The 6,000-nt window shown below is 46.6% G+C and overlaps 1 protein-coding gene across 2 annotated transcripts in view; it reads right to left on the reverse strand.

The window, feature by feature from the left end:
- Positions 1 to 6,000, reverse strand: part of si:ch211-250c4.3 (uncharacterized protein LOC100535981 homolog) — a 35,616-nt gene that overhangs the window by 29,021 nt on the left and 595 nt on the right. The gene's annotated exons all lie outside the window — the stretch shown is intronic.

A 6,000-nucleotide genomic window follows, 5' to 3' on the forward strand; every position in this document is an offset into this window, starting at 1 on the left:
AAACTCATATTTTGTAAGCCCTACTTTTGTTTCAGTCCAGCGAGTGTGCCATGTACTACACACCTAAACAAAGGAGAGAAAAAATTGAGAAATGCACAGAATGTATAAATATGGCTAGCCACCCCCTGTTATAGAAATGTGTGTCTAGGACCTTAAAGGAGAGCTGGTTTATTTGAGTTAAACCCTTGAACAGGTCATGAGGGCCTCAGACCAAAGGCCAAACACCCCCGGGTCTTGTCCATTCAGCTGGACAGCAGACAGCAGTCAGAGGGGTCGCAAGCAGGTCGGGACAGGTCTGCTATTTTTACGGCCGTGGTGCGGCGTGGCACGGCGTGGTGTGGAGGAGAATGCGAGACGAGCTCTCTGGGTGGGCCGGCCGGTCAGTCGGGGACAAGAGGCCAAGTGCTATTAGGCAAAACACACTGTCAGCATGAGTCATGTTTTATACAAGTATTAATCAGGCAGCCAATGGCAGGCCTGACCCCCTGCCATTAGGTAATGGAGCAGCACAGAAACAACCTTTTCTCCGATAACAATGAAAGTCCTCTTTTGGAATCACATTTCAGTAAGGAAATAAACATGTTGCCGATGGTGTAATAGAATGCCACAGCTCAAGAGGGACCCCGAGAATAACGGCTGTTTTCATAGAGCGTGAACGCAATGGAGGGCCTTCATTAAGATATTCTATAGCTTTCGTAGGTCTTACGTAAGACCCTTTAAAGAAACATACAACCCCGAAAACCAAAGCTTCTCTGGATTGTGTATCAGTGACTACAAAGTCTGCTTAACATTAGGATGTTATTGTAGGAGAGTGATAGGACACAAACACCCAAGAATGCTTTCTGTCATAATATTGACAATGGAAATAACACACTCGTCTGCTCACTGTAGTTCTGGCATCCATTCCTCTGTCAATAATGGAGTGTCAGCAGGACAAGCCTGTGTGCTACGGGACTCGTGAAATACACAACTAATCACAGACTAAACACATGGGTTAGATTACGATATCATAAAACCCACAGAGATGAAGGAAAATAAACGTCATTCCTCAGTGATCAGGGAGAGCAGATAAAGGAGCACGCCCATAGGCAGACTGATCTGATCTGCTCAACAGTGATTCAGGCCAGGATGGAAGCTGACTGTGGGACAGCCCTGGACAGGAAGTCACCTGGTTCTGATGGATCCATACTTGTCTGATCCGCTCAACCAACTGTACTCTGCACTGGTTCAACCCCAATGTAAGAGTTGTGACTGTGAGTGACGTTTCAAGGAGGCTCTTCCACTGATCTGGCAATGATATGATCGGGATCCACTGGTCTGTTCTAGCTGTGGTGGTTAGACCCCAGTGGAAGGGACCACAGGCTTGACAGGGAGTGACCATTGACCAGCCGTGGTCAGTGATTCTCAGGGGCAGTCGAGTTGACAAACTCTGACAGGATACAGACGCCTCAACTGATGACGTGTGAACCACAGCTACTGCCAGTTACTGCCTTTACACGCGCACACACACACACACACACACACACACACATATACACATGCAAACACGCATGCACACACACACACACACGCACGCACGCAAGCACGCACGCACGCACGCACACACATACACATATACACACACACACACACACACAAACACACACGCACGCACAGACAAAAGAACAAATAGACACATAGACATACAAGGCCTGGACAAACACATAAAAACACACACACACCCACACAAAGACACCGTAAAACACACAGTGACAAAACAAATATACACACGCACACGCACACACACACCACACCGCCATCCCATCACCCTCCTCTAGACCTAACAAAAGACACCATAATCCCTCCACACACACACACACACACACACACACTCCTTGGTTTTGAGATGGACGTGGGGTCGAAGGAGACTTCCCAGAGGCCCACACACACAGTCACTGCTTGGCTGACGTGGGCCGAAGGAGACTTTAATACACTAACACACAAACGAACACACACACATCTCTGTGAGATGGACGCAGGTCCGAGGGAGACTTTCCCAGAGGCCTACACACACACATACACACAGACACACACACATCTCCGTGGCCGTGCGATGGATGCGGGTCCGAAGGAGACTTTCCCAGAGGCCTACACACACACACACACACACACACACAAACACACACACACACACACACACACACACATCTCCGTAGCTGTGAGATGGACGCGGGTCCAAAAGGAGACTTTCCCAGAGGCTTCTTTATCAGCCCGGCTGACGGGGGCCCAGGCTCTGTCCATTCCGACGCCTCGCCGGGCCGTGCGGATAACGCAAGAATGCAAACGAGCTCCAACTCCAACTGCTCTGACTCCTCAAGGCGATTTTCCAAGCACCACCCAACACCTCCGCCCCCCTCCACTCCCCAGTGCACCCCCCCCCCCCCCTCCTCAGAGTAGTAGAGCTCCCCTTGGTCTCTGTTGTTTACCACTGAGGGTATGAGGAGGTGAGACCTGTTGATGAAACTCAGCCTGAACCCTTTCATACCTCCTCAACCTGGAATGTTTCAGTGTTTCTTTTACCCCCACTATGAATTCTGGGAGAGAGAAGGTCATTAAATCATGTCCAATCCCATTAAGTGGTGGTGGACATGTGCTGTTACGCATGACTTTGGGATTAGGGGATGGGCCTGACCACTTTCAATAGAAAGATAATCAAAAATATATTATTTATAAATATTTTACACTTTTTGCAACTGTGAAATATCATGATTTATCACCAATCATATCCCAATAATATCATCCCAGTCATCTCAAATCATGGCCTGTTGTTCACTTGCACTAAATACCTGAGAACAATTTAAATATCATCAATCATCAGTAAATTGCAGAATTCCTCAACAACATCAACAACAAGCCAATAACATCATCCTAAATCCTAGCCTGTACACCGGCACTAATCCCAGGGAAGCCTAAGGCTGGGACAGGGAGAGCAGAGTAGGGACGGGAGTAGGGAGAAGGGCGTGTGGCAGATGTACTCTTCACCTTACTGGTCTGGAAACATTTCTGAACAGTGAGTGTGCCTGCCTGAGGGATTGAAAGGCCATCGGCCTCTCTGTTCTGCTCTGTTCAGAGCCCTAACCTTAGAGCCCTGCATCAAAGACCTGGGAGGGACTTGCAGCAGTGAACCTTCAATTTGCCTGTCGCCTGAAGGGAGAGGGGAGACTGTCCACGGCAACAGCACATCTGGATCCTAGTCAAGTCAGCAGCCAGGTTTGGATATGGCTCGGATAAGACTAAGACACGTATGCGGCACGGTTCTAGTGTGGTTCCGGCGCGGTTCTAGTGTGGTTCCGGCGCGGTTCTAGTGTGGTTCTGGTGTGGTTCTGACAGATCCGGGGTGGACCTGTTCCAAGCTTGGCGACAGTCTAGACTCTCTTTCAAGGCAACCACACACCGCAAACAATGCGACGGTTGAAGTTGATGATGGAATTCTGTTTGTTATGAGAAATCGCTCAGTTACACACCCTACTCAAAACGCGACAGATTTTTACGATTTGAATTAAATATGTTTAAGTAAATCATAGGACTTTATAAATATTAGCTGATCGTATGCCTATATCATTTCACATCTCTCTCTCTCTCTCTCTCTCTCTCTCTCTCTCAGGTGAGTCTACGGTGGAATTCCTGAGCGTCTGAATCATGCCATTGAGGAGCTGAGCTCCCAAACACTAAACACTGTTCCTGTAGAGAGAGGAGGGGGGGGGGGGGAGAGAGAGAATTCCTCTGGATCTTACTCACCCTGCCTGCTGCTATGAGTCAGTGTCAGTTATGAATGAGAAGAGGGCAAGCCAAAAGGGACAAAATTAATAGGGATGTGTGTTGTGGGATCTATAGGGTTTGTTTTCTCAGACATATTTCACCCCTCATGTGCTCTGTGGCTCTGTGTGCTGGGGGTGTTTGAAGCTGTGTGGGACTCACAGAGGCTGTATGGGTCCTATGTCTCCAATCACGCCTATTGTTCCAGTCAAGCTGTGGTGCTATTGTGTGCCTCAAGCAGAAAATTGAAGAGGCAGCGGTTCCCCGTGCGACTGACAGCAGAGATCAAATACCAGGTGTTCACACGTACGTACACACACACACACACACACACACACACACACACACACACACACACACACACACACACACACACACACACTCACGCGCATACACGCATGCACACACACACAGGCACACACACACACACACACACACACACACACACACAGACACATCCTCACAATCACACTCACACACACACACACACATACACACACACACACACACACACACACACACACACACACACACACACCCTCACAATCACACTCACACACACCATCACACTCACACACAAAGGGGCCACCTGAGCCTGTTTATCAGTTACAGTAGGTACATAGCACGTGTGTACTGAGGTATCGTGGTAAACAACATGACTCCTTTCAAGAGCAGCTTTCACGTGAGAAACAATGATTGGAATCTCCTTAGGCAGGGTAAAGTCAGGGCCCCCCAGGAAGGGCTCAGCGCATAGAATAGAGCAGGTCTAATGGGACACTGACCTCTGTGCTTATCTGATACAGGCAAATTCTTCCTGAGATCAATAGCCAACAATCTACCTAGGTACACTAAGATGGCCAGTTTTCCATTAACTCACTCCCTCTGAAGTCATTCATCTGAGATTGATTAATTTACAGTTACACTGAAACGGGAGCTACAGTCAGGTGTGGAAGAGAAACAATGCTTTAAATCACGCCGGCATAGCCATAAATAAACAAATAAAAACACAATGACACAATTCAACCATAGAGCTTATCACATGAAGCAAATAGCACACATAAATAAACACATTCTGCTTAATAACAACAACGACCTCGCAAGTCATCCCCCCAGGGTTAGCACAGGGATGGTGTTGAGTTATATATAGAGTATATGAAAGTTTTGAGTTATATGTGCATATCGAGTATGTGGAATAAAACAGTAGAGTTAAGAGCAGTGTGTTAACTTGTTCCTTCTTTTTCTCTTTAAAGTACTTACAGTAATGCATTTAGAGTAGTCAATGTCTGACGAAGACACAGGGAAAATCAACCAATCACTGACAGAAGGATTACGTGCAGACTGAAATGAGGCTCTGGGATCGGTAAAGCTAAGTTGTAATTGGCGCTATATAAATAAAATTGAATTGAATTGAAATGAATTCCACTCAGAGGAGAAGACCTCTCAGACTCTCTCATCTCTGTTAAGTTTCATCACAGCCAGACAAATTGTTCTGTGGTAAAACTCTCAGTAATTTCACATTTAAGAGCAACAGTAGGAAAAGCCTCTTGCTGGTTTCCCCTGACAGTGAAAACTTGGAAAATGAACCTCCTTAAATCCACTCCCGAGGCCCACGGAGGAACTTTTAATTAAATTTCTAGTCTGGTGTGCATCAGCTTAGGAGTGTTGCTAAATGGAAACCACACAGAAAAGCTATTTACAGCAGTTACAGGCTGAAGCGTTCTCCACCTAATCTTTTCAACAGACAGTAAACTCACCACAGTTCACTGTTAATCTCTCTCTCCTCACGACAAACAAAGTGCATTTGGACAGCAGCTCATTATACTACAAAAATACCAGAAGTGCGAAGCAGAAACCGTTACACTAATATTTGCAGATAACCTCAATGTTTTATATTCATATTAATTTCGCACCTCATCAATCAGTAATCAATTAATTTGATGTGATATCTAGTTGTCCTGCAGCCATGAAGCAGTGTCCTGGTTTCAGCTAGGGATGAAGAGACAGAAATGCTGCTGTGGGAAATAATACCTCTCTATTCATTTCAATGGAAGAGACAGACATACACTGAAATTAACTCAGCTGAAGGACACAAACACAAACACACACACACACACACACACACACACACCCACACACACACACACCCACACACACACACACACACTGACTGATGAGACCTTTCCCAGAGCAGCTCCAGGGCAGAAA

Source organism: Clupea harengus, chromosome 13 (assembly GCF_900700415.2).
Source record: "Clupea harengus chromosome 13, Ch_v2.0.2, whole genome shotgun sequence".
In the NCBI taxonomy this organism is placed as follows: Eukaryota; Metazoa; Chordata; class Actinopteri; order Clupeiformes; family Clupeidae; genus Clupea; species Clupea harengus.